General features: G+C 40.4%; 1 long non-coding RNA gene across 1 annotated transcript; it reads left to right on the top strand.

Moving 5' to 3' along the window:
- Positions 1 to 16,843: 16,843 nt before the first annotated feature.
- On the top strand, positions 16,844 to 21,250 carry LOC137851867 (uncharacterized). Its single transcript, XR_011093553.1, has 3 exons — positions 16,844 to 16,950; positions 17,047 to 17,162; positions 21,189 to 21,250. It is a non-coding gene; the product is annotated as an uncharacterized lncRNA (long non-coding RNA).
- The last annotated feature ends 787 nt before the right edge of the window (positions 21,251 to 22,037 follow it).

Here is a 22,037-nt window from a genome sequence, read left to right as displayed (position 1 = left end):
GTAATTGTGTTATTTGTTGGAAAATTTCCAATTTATGCATCTATTGTTTTTCTTGATCTTCTTTCCACCTGCTTCCAAAGAGGTAAAGCAGTCTAAAGGGATGTACTTTAGATGGAAGGTATAAAAGGGAGGGAAAAATAGAGAAACTATTACTGAGTTTTCACATGAGGTTAGGATGAGAGTATTAGCTTCAAAAACAGATCTAGGGCCAAGCCTAGATCTCTTCTAAGTGCACAGCTGGACTCAAGGTTGGATTTCTCCTGCACTTTTCTCATTTGGTGCAGTGCAGTAGATAGCAAGTCAGATACAGTGTGATAACAACCAATCATTATGACACAGCAAGATCCAGCTGCCCAGCAATCCAGATCAGAAGACTGGGTTCTCCTATTAATATCATGCATTCTCCTATTGCCTGCAGTCTCCTGATGTGCACATTTCAGCAAGTTAATTACCTTGTCTGTACACATAACATGCATAAAAATTTAAATCACCAGCAGAGCCATGTGTTGTCTGGATGCTTTCTACCTTTAAATGCCATTTTCCAATATTTTCTGGTGTGCTTGTCCTCTGCATTGCCCCACAGATGTCTCATGTAGGCCTTTATTAGTCTTCGAAGGGATGTGCACTTCATGCCTATTAGAACATTATTTTCTGCTTATCAGTCACACTCTAGTCCCTCATTTACAGTTGCAGTGCTACAGTAATTACACTCCATATTTTACAGACCTTCATAGCAGTGTTTTAGTTTACAAATTGAAGAGTTTACTCATGCCAAAATGTTTTGTTTCGTTATCAATTTCTTTTTTGCTTTTAATTTTCCCAGTAAGCCAAAATATCAATTATTTGCAGAACTCTAATTTAGAAAAGAAATTAAGGAATACATTTGTAACTGTGTGCTATTAACTATTAAATCTGCTTAACTAATTCTGTGATGGATTCTTTACCCTTGGAATTCTTTTACCAAGAAGATATTTTTTCCTTGTTATAGTGGATTTCTTCTATTAAGAAATTATGTTTTAGTATTAGCATGGCTATTAGACTTGAAGTAAAAATTACTATGGAAAAATCCTATTTATTGTCTCAGCAGGCAAGAAGTCAGATTAGGTAATCACAGCACTCTCTTCCAGTCAAATAATTTGAAATCTAGTTTACATCATTTATGATGGTGTCACATCCTCTGTCTGTCTCTTTGTTCATGGTATCAGGATTGTCAGGGCTGCAAAATTATAAATTAGCAACACTTGTTAGACATGAAGGTCTCACACAGGGCTACACATCTTTTCAGAATTGCCATTGGCTCCCTCTGGGATGAAGACAAACCTAGAGAAAAATACTCAGCCACATGTTGATGTCCATAGGCTTTTGTGTCCATGATCTCCAGAAGAACTAGTTGTTGTGGGCTTCTGTTGTGAATATATAGAGGAGAGCCAGAGAATCTCATGTGTAAATATCTAAAGTAGGAAAGATGAAACAAACTTATTTAGAATAGGACTTTCTTGTCAATGAAGAAAATTGAGGGTGACTAACCCAGGTGGAGAAGCGTGTAGTCAGAGAGACCCAAACTTCATCTCTCTTACTTGACTATATGTAGACAAGTTCAACAGGATGTTTTTGCTAAGAAAGTTGTTTCCAAAATGTTTGAAAGAATATAAGATCTAATTGGTCAATCAAAGTATTTATTAACCAAGGAAACTCAAATCATATTGTGGTGGTTCAATGTTGGTATGTTGCCAATGCCACGCCACTCTGTCACTCCCCCTCTTCAGAAGAATAGGAGGGAAAAAAAGCTCATGAGTGTAGATAAGGACAGGGAGACTACTTAGCAATTACCATGACAGGCAAAACAGACTCAGCATTAAGAGAGATTAATGTAATTTATTGCTTACTGGTAACAGAGTAGAGCAGTGAGAACCAAAAGCAAAATAAAAACACTGTCCCCCCCATCCACCCTCTTCTACATCCTCCTCCCCAGTGGCAGAGGAATGGGGGCTGCGGTCAGTCCCTGACGCTTCATCTCCGCTGCTCCTTCACGGTGTGGGCTGCCCACAGGCAGCAGCTCCTCAGGAACTGCTCCCACACGGCTCTGTCCCACGGGGTCCATCCCCCAGGAGCAAACTGCTCCAGCACGGGTCCCCCATGGGTGGGCGGCAGCTCCCCCCAGACCCCCTGCTCCTGCGTGGGCTCCTCTCCACAGGCTGCAGCTCCGGCCCGGGGCCTGCTCCTGCGGGGGCTCTCCATGGGCCGCAGCCTCCTCCAGGCCACATCCACCTGCTCCACCGAGGGCTCCTCCACCCACGGGGGGGCTGCAGTGTGGAGATCTGCTCCATGTGGGACCCATGGGCTGCAGGGGGACAGCCTGCTCCACCAGGGGCCTCTCCACAAGGGGAACTGCTGCTGTGTGCCTGGAGCACCTCCTGCCCTCCTGCTGCACTCACCTTGGGGGCTGCAGGGCTGCATCTCTCACATTTCTTCGCACTCCTCTGTCCTAGCTGCTGCTGCCCAGTAGTTTGGGTTTTCCCCCTTCCATAACACTGCTCTCCCAGAGACCTAACCAGCATCACTTACTGGTTTGGCTCTGGCCAGCAGCAGGTCCCTTTGGAGCAGTCTGGAGCTGGCTCTGATCTGACACGAGGCAGCTGCTCACAGAGCCCAGCCACAAAAACCCCTGCTTACAAAGCCTTGCCACATAAACCCAATAGACATACAAAGTGCATGGTCCAAAATCTTAATATATTGAAATACTTCAGAATTCTCAGTGGAGATTCAGAATTGCTGTGACTTTCTTTTTATACAGCCCACATGTGTAAAGCTAAAAACAAAACAACATATGAAATCAATCAAGCAAACAAAACAAAAGCCACTTTTGCGTATTGTTCTGTCAAGATCATCCACAGACAGATAAAAACTAAGAAAAAAGTAGCTGTTCTGCAGTAAGCATTACTGTTCTTACTGTACACAACTCTTACATGCCTTCTAATATTGCAATTCAGGCAATATAGAAAATTCTCCCATGGATCAACAATAATTTAGAAAGAGGTCTATACTGTTACGCTTGATTAAATCTGGATTTAATGAGACTCCATCCCAAGGCAAGTTGTGGGTCCAAGGAGAGGAACTATGTAGGCACAAGATTCCCACTCCCGAAAGCTCCGCAGTGTCTTGTTTCCCTTTTACATGGGTTTGGTGGGAATTAACTGATCAAATGTGGCTGCCATCAGATCATCATGGAATCATGGACCAGCAAAGGAAAAGCTGAGCCTATCCAGTGACAATGCTGGGGAGGGTTCCTGCATTTAACATTTATCTCACCTCTCTTCTGGGAGCTAGGGTTCACAGGAAAGCACTCTCCTGTTTGGGTCAGAAAGATGGATCGCTAAAATACTAAGCTGGGCCCTCTGCTTAAGGGGTTCAACCCTTCATCTATTTATTTATTTATTTATTTATTGAGGGAGTATGGGACAATGAGAGATTACGATTTGATGAAAATAATATTTCTTTTTGTTTGTTTGTTTGTTTTGTTGACTTTTTTTCTTCTTCTTTGGCGAAAATATGATGAGACAAGGGAACCCAGAACAGAAGCAGTGTCTTATTATATACAGTTTGGAGACTAAAAAGGCTCTGACCAAGGTTAGTGCCTCAAGATACTGCTATCAAGTATTTAATAAATGTTGCTAATATCACATCCTTAAAAGCCAGAGAGAGCTGTCCCTTCATTTTAGCCCTAAGATAGCTGAAATTTTCATCCTGAGGTTAGTCTTAACTTGACCCAAATTTTGTTGGAAGACTCAAAGCTCTCTCTGGAGTTTCCATTTAGCAGGAGTCAGGTTCTAGGTCATCAAGAAAACTTTTCAAATTTCATTAAGAAAATTTCCCATGTCTCCTCTTTCAGTATAATTTCACTTGCCTCTGAAATACTGGAATTTACTCATTGCTTGAGGCAAGATACAGGAACAAATGGACCACGGTCTAATTGAGTCTAATAAATCCTGTGTTCTTCAATAAAATATTATTCTTTTAGTCCCCTGTTGTGTCTCTTTGCAACCATGCTGTGTTTTTCAGGAGAGCACATCAGAAACCAAAAGTCCAAGAGGTATGCATGCACAACAAAAATGTCATGTTTGCTGAAATACAACTTGGCTATTTTCATTTAAAAGTCCCAATAATTGATCTTATATTCTATATCAAGTGTAAAATTATTACATAGATTTCCAGTGAATCACACAACAACAAAAAAAAAGGCATTATTTTCACTGTGATTCAGATCCCTTCTTTTGTAGTGTATTCTGTCCTAATGATGGGTTTTGTGAAGAAGATTAAATGATATTCTCTCCAGGGGAGTGTTTTTAATTATGTACTTCTTCCACAATGGCTTTGTTACAGCAAGTTTCAGGGTGTTTCATAATCCTCTGGTGGGTTTATCTTCACTGAACCTGCATGAGCCCAAAGTCTGCAATCTGTACTCACCTGCTTCGTTATCGGGATGATTTATGGCGAGACAATGGGAGCACCACAATTCGTGGCATGAATCCATTGGGACATTCATCTCACAAAGCTGCTGGTGAGAAAACCAGCTCAGACACCGTGTCTCATTGAAGCCTGGAGAGGCTCAGTAAAAAACCAACAACATGGTGACACTGACTTACAAGTGTCCACGTCATTCCTAAATCACTGCAAGGGCACTGCGACCAGGCAGGGGAATATTCATCACCTTTATGAGTTATACACATTGGCACAGTAATATCACATATCTTTGGTGGGTGTTAACGCCCTTTTTATCTCTGCCAGAAGAAAGTTATGTAGAAATGTGAACAGGCAGATCTAGCTAGATCAGTCTGAGGTCTTGTTACCCTGCAGTTTCCAGCCTCCCTGCTGCCCTGCAGGGATAAAACCTGTGGGCATCCCCCTCCAATGCAGGGCAAAGCCAGCCATTCCCATCTAAAACTTCCCTAGCTGACAGGGTGCCAACAGAAGTTAAATGAAACTCATGAAACTACTTACAAAGGGCAGAAATATCTCATGGGGGATTTTTTTTTTTCTGTATTGTACCTCTCTCTTTATCTCCACTGGGATGAAGTTGAAGAGCAAACTACCTTCCCTGCTGCTAGGAAACAAATGCCAGAGGATCGCTGTGCCTATAACCATAACCCCTCTGCACGACAGCAGAGAAGCAGACTTCTTTTGCTACACTGGCTACAAAAGCATGTCAAAAAAGTGCCACCAAATGTGTAGGAATGGAAACCTGAACATAAAACAAGGCAGTAATGAGCGATGCAGATGGACAGACAAACACTAGAAAACAATACTGCCTAATCAGCATCCAGGCTGGCATTTTGTCTTAACCATCTCTGCAGAGAAGATAGAAGGTGAACAGCAGTATAGAATGCCATACCATGGGATGCATTTTCTTAAACTGTATTTTAAAGGTGTAGTTATCCATTTGCATTGTTTATGTATCTCCTACAGCACAGGTCAGGATGTTTCTTGCAGCACAGCCAGCAAGAAGTTGTCCAAGCTGCTCACCTGAAGCACCTCAGTCAATCACCTCTGCTAACAGTAACTACAGGTTGCTCTTCTTGTACTTAGTGCAATCTGTACGAAAAGCTTGCCTAGGGGGTACTTCATCTTCCAGATGCATCGAGTTCTCTGTGGACGTGTAAAATGGTATGATATTTTCATGCTTCAACAAATCAGAGTGAAATCTCAGCCATCCATGGTGATGAGACCAAGCATGGGGCTGTTTAAATGATAGGCTCAGACCTTATGTCAAAGCCAGCTCTGGTTCACTCTGCCTTTTACTGGAGGTTCAGCACAGGAACAACAAGGCCAGGCTACTTCTGTATCCAGCTCAGCCACAATGAGTATTTACAGTGATAGAATGCCTTATACTACCTCAGGGACAATTGCATAAGCACGTCGACCTACTGCAGGGCACAGCATCAGAGGAAATAAGCTGCTTAACCTGGTGCTCAATGCAGAGGCATCCCAAATGGCTCAGCAGAATCAGCTTGGGCTGGCCGGGTTTATTATCTCCTGTTCAGCTCCAGCCATGTCTCATCCAAAATCCAATTCTGTCAGGGATGTTTTGCAATAGTGGTTTGTATTTATTCTTCTCAAACTCTGCTGCACCCCTTAGCAGTCTTTTCCATGTCACTGAGAGAAACTTCTGTGTTTGCTTTCTATGCTGGTGCCAAGGGACATAATTTTTACAATGCCAGACTTTACAGAGAGAAGGAAAAAAAAAAAAAAAAGCCTTGCTCCCATGCACCACCCTGCTTTTTAATTTCAGGCAGACTTTAAACACTAATGATGAGTTCTTTGGAACCTAAGCTGCCAAAAATAGTGTGTTTATGCACTGACAAGTGAAAAGATGAAGTTAATGAACCTGAAGTGAAGTTTTGATCCATCACACTAATAACAGCAGCAGCATTCTTTACATTTGTCAAATGACTCCATTACTGTAACATCTCACAGTCATTAGTGTGTTCAGCTCAACTGCCTTAGGAAAAATAGCTTCTATTTTATCTATTAATATTTAAGGGGCAAGGAGGTTAAAGGGCCTGTCAAAAGCCACACAGAGCATTTGTATTCTATCTGGGAGCTAAATCCAGAAATCCCAATTCTTAGGTGAGACTTTTACGCGTGTGGTAAAGTCCTGTTCACATTCTGTCCTTAATATCCAAAAAAATGCAATCAAAAAATACAAAGATGTGGTGGTGGTGGTGTTTCCAAAACATAACCTGGGTACTAAGAAGACAACCAGACTGGGAATGCTTGTCCTCAGAAGAAACATGTTTTAGTACACGAGAAGTGCTGAGGGACAAGCCCAAAGGATTTACTTGAATATTTTTTTCTGTGACTTCCTCAAGGCTACAACAGAGGAAAAACTGATGGCAGTTTGAAGACATGTTCAGTGGGATTCAGCTCCAGGACAAGTCATGCTGTTTAGGTTTTTATATGTTATTTTTGACAGATGTCTTGGGCATCTAAGCTCCAGTTAGAGCAGTTACAGTCAGTACAAACCTCATCAACGTAGTCAGAGGCTCCTAGACAGTAGTTCATTTCAACCTAAAACACATCACAGGTAAGATGCAGTTACCTAAACACAGTTATTGAGTGGTATTTGTGATAACCTCAGATGTCTCTGATGGTCAGATCAAGCCTGCTGACTCTATCGATTAGCTCTTCATTCACTGGGAGATCAGATACCAATGAAGAGGTGGAATGCTACCTGTATTAATTGTTTCTTTTTCCTAATGCAGCTCATTTAAGTTTATGAAATTCTAGGAATCAGCAACTGAAATTAATTCCTTAGTGACAAGCACAGCCTTTCAGGCACTTGGGGGCTCTATGCTTGCTTTGCAGGGTGCATTTCACTATGAACAGGTTTTCAGGCAGTGCATCAGGATTAAGAATTCTGCTTTTTTTTAAGGGAACCTTAGCCCCTTTATCTGGCAGATGTTTCCATCTACAATCAGATGTTTTTAACTGATGTGTCCATGTAAAAGGTCACTTTGATCTGATGGGGGGCTAGTAGGGTCCCAAGTGTGCTAGACACTGAATGAAGCACTACCTCTGGAGCTAACCAGGGAGGTAACCACTACCCAGAGGTAAACTCTTAGGCAGGTGATATCATTTCCCTCTCCTGAAAGATTTCCATTATGTTCACTTAAAAATATCTGTTCTGGAGAGCAGAGTAGATTCATTTTTATGTTTTGGTTTTGTTTTGTTTTGCTTAATGTTATTTTTTCCTCCACTCAGAAACATCGTTTGCTGCTTGAACTCCACTCATGTGGGCTAAAATGCTTGTTTATTTTCACTGCAGTTTCTTTTCTCCCAAGACACATTTCGTGATTGCTCAAATATAACTTCAAGAAAAAGTCACTCCTTCCTCTTCTCCATCTTGACATTGTAAAGTTAAAGGAGTAGTATTGAAGTCAAAAACAGATCTATTTCCCCTTCAGTATCATTTGGAATAATAAATGATAATGAGTGGTATTTGCAGCTTGCCTTTCAGCCTTTTGATCACATAATAAGGAGAGTACTTAGCCTCTGCCATGCAGGTGTTGAATCCAGCTGTTCAGACAAGTGATTGCTTCAAAAGGCCTTTGCCTGAAGCACGAGTACAAAGCCACTTCCCATTTAGACGCTTTGAGCACAAGCAAGAGACTCGTGCATGAAGATCATTAGTTTCACTCCACAGTTAACTATTTGATATGCAAGTGCAGGGGTAGAGAGGAAGAGGGAAAACAGCCCAATGAGACCCAAGAGACTTAATACTTTATATAGCACTTTTTTTTTTTTTCTCAATCTGGAAAGTTTTGCTCAAAGCACCATATAGAATGGGGCATTATCAAAGGGACATAGGACACAAAATCCTTCCTTCTCATTCTCTATCAGTATCCTCAATCCTCTACAAATGTAAGTCCCTCTGAGTGTGGTTTCTCCTTTCTTTCGAGGGCAAAAAAAAATAACCTAGTGGGTCATTCTTCCATCCATGGAGATGTTGGTCACTGAAAGATGTAAAGATGTTCAGGGAACTGTCTGGAAAGCAGACTTCCTGATAATATTTGTCTTGTTTTTTTTTTTGTTTGTTTGTTTGCTTGGTTTAATTGCATAATATCCATATTTCCTCTGCATTACTTCCTCCAAACTCTCCTGCCTCAAGCAATATACAGGCATAGATGACAAACTTCTCTGCATTTCCCAAAGCTTCCTAGCAAAGTTATATAATGTGATTAATGATTAGAGCTACAACTGATTAATCTAAAATGCATAAAAAAAGAACCCAATATCAGGACACTTATGTAAACTCACTGTATTGAACATAGGCATCCTGACACCTCTGTTTTGACCCCCAAAATTTCAGGGAGATCAAGGGAAGCTGAACTCTCAAAGTTCGGATAATACAGAATTTCTCAAATGCTCACCCACAGAGCTGAGTGCATCCAAGTCCTACCAGAAGAAGCCTTTGCTAAACAGCGGATCTTGTAGAGCCAAATGGACTAAGCTTAGCTAAAATTGTCTTGTCCAAGAAAGAAAATCAACAGCATAAATATTTAGCCAGGGACCAAGAAGTTGGCCAATTATACCTAAACATCATTTCAATAGCTGCCCTTTCCAGATAAAGGATTATTTGGAAGGGCACATGTGTTTGCTCATTTCCTGGATATTTGGCACCTATGCTTGTAAACCTGCATTATAAGATTGTTCTGATGATCTGGAGAGAGGTAGCCTTCTCCTTCATTTCAAGGACTGATTTCTTTATAAACCTAAGTAGAAATTGCTGGCATCTCCCTGTCTCAGTGGGATTCCCAATGCGCGTAGGTGATCCAAGTCGCTTGTGCAGCAGGAAGGCACTGGATCCTGTCCCATTGGTGCTTGGCAGAACAAACAGCAAAATGTCCTTAGCTGGATGTAAAAGGGCTATTTTGAACAGAGCTAAAACACATACCCATTTACTGAAACAACAGAAATCCCTAAACAGTCCATAGCCCTTGGCTGTGTGGGGGATATCCCACCGAAACAGGGCTGGAGGGATGATTTCACCTCTAAATATAGCTTTGGTGAAATGCAGGTGGAGTATGAGATGCTACACACTTGAAAATTCACTGTATTAGACCAAAAACATCACTTTCATGGGGTATAAAGCACCAATCCAATGGTGGCTGCTTTTGCAGCTTACTACTTTGGGCTATTTTAGGGCTGTATTTTGGAGAACAGAAGGGGTCATGGGTCTGTGTCACTCTAGCTTCATGTTGAATCACCTACTGCCTGTCTTCCAAAAGCCAGCATAAAGCCACCGTAATGTCCAGGCCATAATGTGTTGATACAAATCAGATGTGTCCTGTAGAGTTATCCAAAAATGCACCCATCCAGAATTAATAATCATGGCATTGCTGCTGAGTCCAGTTCTGCTGTCAAAGTCTTTAAACAGGATGCTGAAAACAAAAACAAAAGAAAAAACACCCTGAAGTGTGTACAGAAAGAACTGAAAAAATGATTTGAGGGCTGGAAAAATGCTTGACTGTGGAAAAAAATAAATGAATAAACGAAGTCAAAGAATTCAATCTGTTTAGCTTAGTAAAAAGAACATTCATTAGAATGCATAAATACCTTCATGTGGAGAAAATACCAGGTAATAAAAGACTGTTTAATCTGGCAGAGAAAGGCAGAACTAGAACTGATGGCTCGAAGCTGAATTCAGGCAGAGTGCAATTAGAAATAAAGCACAGGGCTTTAATAGGGAGGCGAGATCCCTGCTGCATCTGGCAGCCAAGAGAAAGGGGGCAGGCTTTGTCTCCCCGTATCTTTACACTGATGGAGAATGTAAGAAAATGTGTTAACATCCATCTAGAAAAGGCTGAGTGAAAGGTGAACCTGGCTGAAGTACAAGTGGCGAATCTTTGAAATAATCTAGAATTGATCCATAAAAAGAGGGTAAAGGGCTTTGCATGATAGTGCTGCTGGCACAAAATGGGTTGCCTGGTCTCAGGTTTAATCCAATGGCACAACAGTGCCAGGCACTGAGCAGGGGACTAAATGATGGCTTTTGTCTTCAAGGCATTGTGATGGTCTGTATCTCGGCAATTCCAACAGTCTGTTTTCATAGTTAGGCCATGGCACGTAACTATTGTGCATTTACTAATTACTGTGTGCCTTTCCAACTCCCCTGCCTCTAATATAAGAGAATACAATTGGAAAAGATACAGAAAAAAAAAAAAAAAAAAGTGATGGGGATTATTACAGAAGTGGAACTATCTCCTTGGAAAGAATTGCCAAATAAATTAGGCCTCCTTATCCCAGCAAATGTGACTGTTGGGAACTGACAGAGGTCTGCAAAGTCTTGAGCAGCCTCAGAAAGGGAGCAAATGTTTATTCATCATCTATTTTAAAACAAACAAACCAATAAAAAAAGAGTTATTGGGAGTCCTGAAATGGAAATAGCAGGTGGCAGGCTCAAAATAAACAAAAGGAAATATTCCACACAGCCCAAACTTAAGTTATAGGACTTCTCAGTACAGGATGTAATAATTGTTAAATATCTACACATCTTCAATAATTGTTTAGACAGATGCATGGAGAAGATTAGATCAACTGGTAACTATAAATGCAGTATCACCATCTCCACCTCTAACTCCAGAAGTCTCTGTAGGGTAGAGTAGGATGCAGCACATCTCTTACTGTCCTCATACGCTCCTCTTGGCATCTGCTATTGAACTTTGTTTTCAATATATCCACACCATATTCCTCAGGAGATGTCAAATTGCACTGCCTGTGATTCCTGGCTAAAGACAGCACTGTGGGCATGCTTGAAGTCCCTGCAGAGCTTCAGATACCAGCTCAGAGGGGCTTCTGGTTTAGCTAATAAGACTGCTTTTGTATTCATATTCATCACCAAAAAAAAATGAGATTGTTGAGCACAGGAAGCCTACAGGTTTAACCATTTTTTACCCAAGATATTGGTGTCATTTCATATTAACGTGAACACGTCATCACAAAAAAAAAATCACAGTACAGGTCTGCTAAATGTAATTTTGTGTAGAAACAGCTGCACATGGCACATGGCCTCCACGGCGACGTTTACCGCAGCAATAGCTGGTGAATTCATAAGCGACCATATGTGTCAGAAAAAGGGGAGAGAATCTCCCCAGACAAAAAATATTTGAGTTGTTTTATGCTTAAACAGTAAGATGTTATAAAAAATAAAAATCTTACTGCCTATCAGAGAAGAAAAAGAAAATTCTCATAAATAAATGAAACACATACAGAAGTGAAAGGGAGGATAAAAAGTAAATATCCATTTATAAAACAGAAGCATATTCCTGTAAATAGAAGTGAATTAAAATATAAAAAATTTTCAATAAAAAGCTTCAAAATCACAAGGCATCACTCTCTCCCTAATTATAACCACATCCATTTGTATTGTCAACATACAGTTATGATCTATCTACTGAATTTTTAGATTTCAGGCTGCCTCACATTGCTAAAGAGGGGAGGCTGCACACCATTTTGAAAATGATGGCCTAAATAAGGGTTCTTTTTATTTTAAGTGTGTATTGCAACACTGTAGGTCTATTAAAAATAATAATAAATTGAACTGCCACTAATAGCCCTTAGAAATTAATATATTTATAAGGATGCACTCCAAAGACCTGCAACATACCCTCAAATACTCCTAAATCACAACTGTTTCCTCCCTGCTAATGCATTTTGCTTCCCATTATCAATGACTTATTAAAGAGGTGTTTGCGTCATTTGTATTCTCACAGAGTGTGTTATAGATGGTTTATTAAACACTTATATAAGTCATCAATGTCAGGTTATGCTTATGCATTATTTTCCTTGCTCATTTCATTACAACTGAGCAGCGTCTCATAAGGAAGCTATTTACAAAGAAAAGTAGAGCCCTATGTCTAAAGGACCGCACTCGTTAAAGATCCTGGGATGTATTGTGTTTGCATAGAGGATGCAACACCTCCATCATCTGTTATTTGGGTAATGCTGGCCTAAAATCAGGATGAACCCCTGTAATGATGCAGGGTGATGCTTCCCCAGCTGCAATGCCCAGCTGAGCAGGAGCTGGCTGTGTTAAACCACATATCAAGTGTGTATCATGAGAGGATAAGAGGAAGACACTCAGGTCTAGCTGTGTCTGCCTAATTTTTTAAGGTATTTTATATGTGAAATCACTAAGCAACTCTTGGAAACGTGTGGTGTGGGGTGAGTGCAGAATCTTACTCTATCTTGGTATTAATATTAAAAGATTAAAGCAATTGAACGTCTACTTGTGTCACCTCTGCAAAACGCCTTCTGGACATGGATCCTGACTTAGGCTCTTAGGACAACAGCCTGAGATGCTGGCAGATACAAGTGTCTGGTGGCTGTCAGTAGAAAAAGTTGGGACTCTTTTGAGGAACTAATTTGCAGAAAAAAAAAAAAAAAAAAAAAAAAGAGAAAAACAAAAATAAAGCCATTTCTCAGACTCTCAGCAGATGGGTACCCAAATGATGGGTACCTCTAGCCATCCTGTGTCCAAGTCATTACTGAAGTGATGATGGTCATGCAGGAATATCCTCCTTTCTGTAAATACTTTGTGTAACACCAGGTTTTGCTCCTTACAATCACAGCACATGCAGATGAAAGCCATGAAGTATGGCCCGTGTGGGCAATGGCAAATTACCTCACCTGTAAAGAATATGATTTTTTTTCCCCCACAACTTGTCAATTATCACTTGTTTTATGGCTCGAAGCACGTAGAGTTATTTCCTTTCTAAATAGCGAGTCTTGATTAACCTCGCTTACTTGCAATACTGTACTAAAGGATCCTGAAGGCTCTTTGCACCCTGCTGTAATACATATTTAAAATGCTGGGAAAAATAAACCTCTATTGTGAATTGTAGCAATGCAGCTAAATGACTTTGTCAGAGCACATCGAGATAAAAATGCAAAATGCCCTGGGTTCCAGCTGGGGGTTTCATCAGAGGAACTGGGACCCTGGGACCCCGACTCCCTTTCTGAGTGCCCAGCAACAGATTTCTGCTGACTCCTTAAAGCCAGGCTTCCTTCCAACTTCCTTCAGTAATGAGATCTGCAGGGAGAGGGGATTTGTGTTTTTCTTTTTTTTTTTTTTGGTGTTGTTTAAACACGGGCTGCCCATAACTACTAAGCAACAAATTAAGTGGCACCTGTGTTGAAGTCAGCAGAATAAATAAATAAATAAATAAATAAATAAATAAATAAATATATATATATATATATATATATATATATATATATAAAAGAGGAAAGAAGGGGGAAAAAAAAGTCAGTTTCATATCCTCTGACCACTGCTTTGTTCTGTTTCTTTCAGGGGCAGGACAGGCCCTTTCTGTCACTGGGACAGAAGGGAAGGAAAAGCCATAAATTGGTCACTCACATTCCTGCCAGCTGCAGAGCAAACATACAGAGAGGCACAGCAAAACAGATGCATGCGGACACCTGGAGAGCTGACTCTGCATTTTCCAAAGTCTTGCTGTAAAATATGGTTCTCTGTTGGGCTGTTGCTTCTCCTACTGCCATTCTTAACCATGGCGCGGGAACATTAGGCTGAAAAGGAACAACCTGGGTCACAATCTCCAGTCTCCTAGGGCATCCTGTACCATGTCATACCATTTTTCTAAGCAGATCGTGTTTTGCATTTCAAGTATTCAAGATTTTCTTTCTGATGAGACGCTCTTCCAGCATTTCTCTCCTCTGATAACCAGGAATCTTCCTTTAATTTCCAGCTAAAATTTATTTCTGACCTGCACAGACATTTCACTTCTTCTGCCAGTACTGATTTTCAATTAAGTAGCTCGTCTTCCTCTATGTTTTATGTTCTTGGTGTTTTTATATATGATAAGCATAGAGCTCATTTTGGTGACTAAAACAAGGCTAGCTCTTTTTCTCTTCTCCAAGAGTTCAGGTCTCCATCCCCTGAAAGTCTTTAAGTGCCATTTTGCATCTTCTTGACTTTATATTTTCTTGGTCTTGGGTGATCGGACATATATGGAACGCTTCTTGTATGTATTCACCAGAATCATATTACACAGCTCCGAAAACTAAATAAACCCCTCCTAATACATCCTCACCCTCTCTTGGACAGTGTGTTTGGGATCCTGGGTGCAGTTTGAATTGCTGTCAATGTATGGCTTGGCTGTAAACATCCAATTGAGGGGGATGGACTAGGGTGTTCTTGGCAACAGTAATTAAAATTAAATAAATCAGCATTTGGATACTATCTTGTCTCTATTTTTTAATCATCTAACCAAAGACAAATTCCTCTTTGGCTAATAATAACAAAAGCATAGCCAGAGATGGAGAAGGGACCAGAGAAACACAGAAAGGGACCAGACACACAAAGCTATTAAAATACCTACAGAAGTCAAAGGGAGTTTGCCACCTGAATAGATGTATGACTCTAGATTTAGATAATTCTGAGTTACACTCAGAAAATATATTAAAAAAGCTATTTGCCCATATTTTGGAAAACTATTTTGAAAGTCTATCAAGCTGGGCACTGAGGCAATAAACACAGTACAGATCATTACCCTTTTTTGGGGAAATGACTGTCCTTTTTGGGATGGACATGCTAATACTGTTCAGTAGGTAACTTTGGTGTGAGAGATTAAAACCTAAGATATCTAATTAAAACGAGGGCAGATGTTTAAATTAGTTTGAAGAGGAGAAGATATTTGAAAGTGTGTATCATTTTGATATAAAAAATGTAACAGCTGTGTATGGAGCCCATAAATCCCACAAAGAGCTCAATAATATTGAGATCCCATAGAATTTGGAGTTGGATGTAAAACATTAAAACTCGTGCATTGCAATGCAGGATTGCAGGGGATTTGATGACACTGGCTCAGTCTTTTGCACAGTTAATGAGCAATAATCAATGCCACCATTTTCAGTGGCGAGGTGCTCCCTGCTCTCTCCCTACTTGACATCCGCAGATAGACTATTTCCTCCACGCTTTATTGTTTTACATATTTACCAAAAAATTAGGCTCCATCTGCAGCTTGTGAGGCTGCAAAAGGCAAACAATTCCCCCCAGATTGAGAGCAATAATAGGTTGTTCTCCATGCAAATTGGGCAAAGCAAATGCTGCGTAATTGGCTAAAAATGAGACTCTGATGATCTCTGTTCCAAACTGTCATTTAAGACAAACAAGTATATTTGCATGTGAGGAATACTGCCAGCCTACAGCTGGAGGAGCCTTGATAGTGGGGCTATCACATATTGGTTCAGGCTAGACTCCACCATTCAGATGTGGGGTGGTTGGCGTGCTAATAATCCTATCAGATTTGCTCCACACTTATAGGGCCACTGGGGAATAACGGGGTGACATGGCTCCCAGGCAGCCCTTGGGAAACAAAAAGCTTGTGTGCTTATAGGTACCTTCTTCAGACACATGATGGCAACCCCGGGTCAGAATAAAGGTGCATCTAGCAATATAACTTCTGTCTGATGAGAGAGGAAACACTTAGCAATGTTATAGAGTGGGATTTCCCTAGATATTCCCTCTTAGAGGCTGGGTTAGGGACTTGCTTTAGTTTTGTAGGACACATTGCCAGCCAGAACGATCACAGTCACGTGCTGAGGGCAAGCTAATAAACCTGATGAGTAGTGAAGTTCTCATTTTCTGTCTGTCTTAATGTGCTCACACAGTTTTTTGGATTCAGTGCTGGTTGCAGAACCCAGGCAAGGTGACCTTACATCTGTCCTCTGAAAGTAATGAAATCCTCTTTTCAGTTCCCTGCTTGATCACAGAGATGCAGAAAGCTATCAGTGTAAAATGTCTTGGAGAGGTGGGGGTATTACTACCCTAAAACACAAGGGGAAAGCCTCGGATGGAGCCCTGAGAGGCTGGACTTGAGCAGAAACCCTTCCCACCTTCTGACCTGAGGAAACATCAGTGAGTGATGATCAAGGGTAGTTTGACATCCCTGCCCACCTATTCTCCATTGCATCCCAAACCTTACCAGCTTCTTCTAATCAGGGCAGGTTCAAAAAGCCTAGGGACAGGCAAATAGGTACCAGATGCAACCAAATTCCAATCAGAAATATATATCTTGACCATCTTTGGGGAGAAGGTGCTATAAGCATGGCAGGACATTTATCATGCCACGGGCAGGCACACTGACCCCAATCTTAATTGGATCTAGCCTGACTAACCCTCTGGCAACTCCTTTGAAACAATGCTATAATAACTTGGGAACATGCTCTGAATGTGCTGCTTTGTTATCAGTGAGCAGCTGTTCTGCTGTGATTCACAAATCCTCATCAGATGAGGTGGAGCCCAGCATGGACTGGTGTGGTCAGTTCAGTTATAAAGCACTTGCTCAAGGCCAGGGACTGGGAGAGTTGCAGTCTGAGGGTCAGCACTGCAGAGAGAGTTTGATGTTGTAATAAAAAGGCTGTGTTTCAAAGGTACTTTTTTTTTTTCTTTCTTTTGCTAGAAAGACTGTTTAAGCAGAATTAAAGTTTTCAGTTAATGTATTAGTTCTTTTATTGCTAGTGACCCAGGTTCAAATATTAAAGCTCTGCGTGATTCAATCTAAAGAGACAAAGTACCATGGCTTTATGTGGCACAACTAGGGCTAAAATATCCAGGGAAATTCCATGGCTTGAGAAGTACTGAGGTAAGAGATTTTTCTTAGCTCCAAGACTGTAAAGCAGAAGGTCTTTTAAAATAAGAGTGAGGTTTAAAGCAGCAGAGGAGAGAAGGTTCAGTGTCTACTTTTCTGAGCTGTATAATGAGGAAGATCTCAGCACATAGCTCATGGAGATGTGTTTTGCTAGTGGGTACCTTTTTTAGTCATACTTTTCCCATACCCTTCTTCCATCTTATCCTCCACTCATTTTGCCAGTGTTGTCTACTGACAACACTGACCTTTGTAGCAACCCAAGAACACAGGGGTGGACCTTACAACATGTAAAGTCAGAAGCAGAGTTCCATGTAAACCTGAAGAGAGATGTTTGAAATACAGCCATGCTATGAATATTATTTATTTTTTTTTGCATAATTGTGTGCAGTAAAAAGATAGTGATAAATTGGAAAAAATAAAAACATGAAAAAATAGATAAATAAAATGAGGCATGTGAGTGCATGTATATATGAATGTATACATAAGCATTCAAAAAAGAAACAGGATTTCCTGAAATATGTATATAAGAGAGGGAATTAGAGACAGAAAAAAAATAAATAATACTGTAAGGAGCAATGTGACAGTCCTGCAGCTTGTCTTACAAAAGAGATGCATGTTAGAGCTTTGTCTGAGCTTACTCCCAAATCCAGGCATGTCTCCTGTTCATACCATAATCAAGCAAGTTTCTAAGAGATGCAGGACTTTAAATTGGAGCTGTTGGATACACTGAGTATGATACCTTTCAGGACTCATGATTTTGTTCATGCATTGTGTATCTTAGGAACAGCTGGCTTAATGTATTTCAGTCCAATTGATCAGCAGTCATTGCTGTTTTAGCCTCAACCTGATGGTTAGGTTCACGGCCCAAAAGTGTGTGGTCATGGCATGTAGCAGACCTAGGCCAGCTTTCAAATTCAGTTCTCACTGTGAACAAGTAATTTGGCATTTCCCATTACTGGTGGGAAAAGAAAGACCACATATATCCCAGTAATGTCCCTAATCCCCATTGAAAGCTGTTGACTACAGCAAGCCTGGAGAATGAAATAATCTTCCTGAATGTCTGTCATTCCCCTGACCCTGAATTCTGCCTAAAACATCACATCTTTCCAACAGAGACTAAGCTAGACTAAGGGAATTATGGAGATGTTGGACGAATTCTTCTGGCTGTAGTATGTTGCCTTCTGAAAAGCCAGATGGAAATATTTGTGGAGAAGTGTGGCCACAGAGAAAAACTTATCTTCCAGGTAATCAGATACCAAGGAAAACATCAGCATATAGCTATCTGTCATGCCTGGTTAAAATGTGAAATAAGTAACAGTGGGACACATCATCAGACAAGAGGCCAAAGAATAACAGGAGAAGTGTGTCGCCTCTCATGCTGAGAAAACAAGCTGAACCCAGCCTCTTGGTATGTTTAAATCACAGCGTTTCCATGCAGAGGCAAGTATTAACTGTTCCCTTGAAAATCTTTAGTACAGCAATCACATAGTCCTTCCACCTCCTCATATTAAAGATATTTTCCCTTCCATAGCTGAGGGTCAAAAGTTTAGTGAAATTAACTTGCTGGAACATTGTTCTTTTATTTATGGGAGAAGCTGTGGTGCTTATGTTCCAGACGTAACTGCTGGAGCACATAGTTGCGTTCACATCTAGCAAGGCTGTAGCCCTGTTCTTTGTTGCACTGTTTGCAAGGAAATACAGGGAGAGTGAGCAAGCAGAGCCCCTGTATTGGATATTGCAGTTTTACAGCCATAAGTCAAGCTTATTCTCAAGGCTGGACTTCTCTATCACCTGTGTTATTAATGCTGAAGCTTAGTCTAAGGGCACAAAACCTAGAGCTCTGTTAAATGAGGCATTGCTGAGAGTATTAAGTCCATTGCAACAGCCTGAATTCATGCAGATCTGATCAAATCCAGGAGCAGAGGAAATATTCTGATAACTCTAAAATCATTCTTTATCAAATTAACCTAATGACATCTACAGAACTGAGCATTTAGGGGTACCGTGAGGGCCAACTTTGGCACATCAGCGATCAGCATCTGCACTGCATGTGGACGATGTCTCAAGAAACAAGTTCTCCAAAAAGCAGCTTTGTCTTCCAATGCATCTCAACAATGTTCCTTGGTTTCTTTCTTCTGGTCTTCCTAGAGATCATGCACTTGCCAAGGTACTAGAAATGCTAGGAAAAGGAAGAGGGAATATTACTTTTCCTTTATTTTCATGACAAATAAGTATAGATTTAGGGGTGCATTTGTGGTGTTTCTTTCAACAGACCTGCCAATTCCTTCAAGTAGACTTTGAGCTACCTTGGGCAAAACAGGCACCAGTTTTAAAGCTAATGAACAAAATGGACAATGTCTTGTTCAGAATAAGAGGGAGAAAATGGACCATTTAAGAAGTTCTTGTCATCATGAGGCTTTTTGGAGGCTGATGAGGATATCTGCAGATACAGAGCATCTTCTGTAAGGATTGATCAGGATAGACTAGCTTTCTTCATGGATATCAGCTTATTGAATCAGGCTCTGTGGAAGGAATATCCGTGAGCTGTGAACTATGAGGCCCATAGCAAACACATCTCAAGGAGGCCAACGCTGCTGTGTTGGCCTATCTATCTATCTATCATCTATAGGGATAATGTGAATTGTCCTTGTCCATGTAATGGGTTTCAATGTATTAAGGGATCTGTCTTGTTTAAAATTCCTCGTAAAATATAAGAAGGTGCCTAAGACTATAAGGGGTTTTGTGAAACAGCTGACAGATCCTACTTCTACAGATAAGTACTCTTCATAAAGTACTTGGGAACTGTTTTTAAAAATTTATAGAACTTTTATTTCAAAAGGAGACATTTAGAAGCAGAGACCTTTCTTTTCTTTCTTGAAGAATTCTTTCTTGAAGAATTTCCACTTCTTCATAAAATGCCCTCTATGTATCCATCACTCTTACTGGTGACAGGGTTCACTGAAGGAGGTGGTTTATGTATGGAGGACTCACGAAAGCACTGTTCCCAGCCTTATTTGAATGAAGTAGCTCAAATAGAAGAGAATATGACCCTGCTGCATCTTGGCAAACCAAATCAACAGAGGACTTTTATCAAACATGATGCTTTTTGCACCAGAACACCTCAAATTTCCCCCAGTTTTGAGCTTCTAGCAAAATCATCCTCGCTGCTTCAGCATTTATTCAGGTTTATTTCCATATGATGTGTTGCATTCAGTAATGGTGTCTCTTCTTTATCTCTTCGAGGACCATCAATTAAGAGGCCAATTGAATACGTGAGATTCCTCTTGCTTTTAACAGCTGCTCATTCAAAATCTCCTGTGGGTAAAAGGCAGCAGAAAGCTTTTTCTTCTCACCTTTTTTTCAGCAGCCAGTCATATAAAGGAGGGATGTAGAAAGGGAAATTCATAAATATGAGGAGCTGGAGCCAAGGATTGACCCATCTAAGGCCACTGCTTTCAATTCATATTTTACCAGAGGATTATTTCAACTGCTTCTTATGCGACCCAGCTTCTCATTGTGCAAATGATTTAGCCCAAGAGGCTATTTTAGATGACATTTATTATTTACATTTTTATATCCCCTTGGAGATTTCTTTCCTTTACACAGTGCCCCCACATCTTTCTTTTAATTTCTATCCCAGCTCTCTCGCTGTGTTGTATCATCATGGTTGTGAGAGCCGGAGCTGAGGAATATACTCAAGACCAGTGTTCTGAGTACTGGGGAAGGAAACAAAATAAGGGAATAGCTCATCTGTTGAAATTGTAGCTATAACCAGGTTTACTAAAATCTGCACAGTGTTCATCGTTGAATTATCTTGCATTTTCATGTAGAATTTCCTCCCAAAGGGCTTTATAGTAAAAAATGATTTATCAAGCAGCACTCATCCCTTATTTAGTCATGATGAAATAACATTTTTCTGGACGGTATTTTCACAATAGCATAAGACCACACTATTCTTAGCACACAGCCAATTTTGCCTTATTTATTGTGCATCTCACAAGTCCTTTTGCATTCCCACAGGTACAGATAGCAGTATTCATTGTAACTCAGCAATGGCTTTTGCAAGGAGTAAGAATATGTGGCTATGGAAAAGCAGAGTTATTTATGAGTAAATCCCATTTATAAGTTAATGCAAAATCGTTTTCTCAATCTATTAAATATATTAATTAGATATCTCCAAATCTTCCCGTCCTCTCCAGGAGGAACCAATGCCTCTCAATATTCTTGAGAGAGAAAAGACCTCCTGTTCTTTGCCTGTGTGGAGAAGTCACTGGAGAGCTGGAAGAATCACCTGAAATCTGCCTGACTGATGGATTTCAGCCAAGGCAAACAGTTTTACCTGGGTTGTTCTGGAAGACCAAGTTGACCTTTTTTTAAATTATTATTACTATTATTAGTATTTATTTACCATTAATTTGTGATGCCATTTGCACCTACAGAGCACACTTGGTTGTCCAAAGAGAAATTCAGTCTCCTACATCTTCCACCTGAATCTTTCTTAATACTCCTGAAAAACAGCTACCTGATACCAAGATTCATATTGGTAAAAGTGAGTTTAACATTTGCTAAAGTAAACTAAATACAGGACATGCTGTCACTCATTTTAACAACAAATTCTCAAGAAATTAAAGTGCCTCACTCATCCAACTGTGGAACAGGAGACATTATTTATGAAATATTCTACTTTTCTTGTGTTGTTGTCAGAATTGAACATTTCTTCTGGAAACACTCTCATTTTCAGGATTTCTGTATAACTTGGTATAGCTGTAAAGACTAGAATTTTTAAATAATAATTTGGAAATCTGCAGCACCTTCTAGCTAAAGATACTTTGGTAATCTATACTCCTAGTTAGAAATCTTTTTCAGTGA

The sequence above is a fragment of the Anas acuta genome, chromosome 2 (genome assembly GCF_963932015.1).
Source record: "Anas acuta chromosome 2, bAnaAcu1.1, whole genome shotgun sequence".
NCBI lineage: Eukaryota > Metazoa > Chordata > Aves > Anseriformes > Anatidae > Anas > Anas acuta.
Note: the sequence above shows the minus strand (reverse complement) of the source record. Positions and strands in the feature narration are given on the sequence as shown.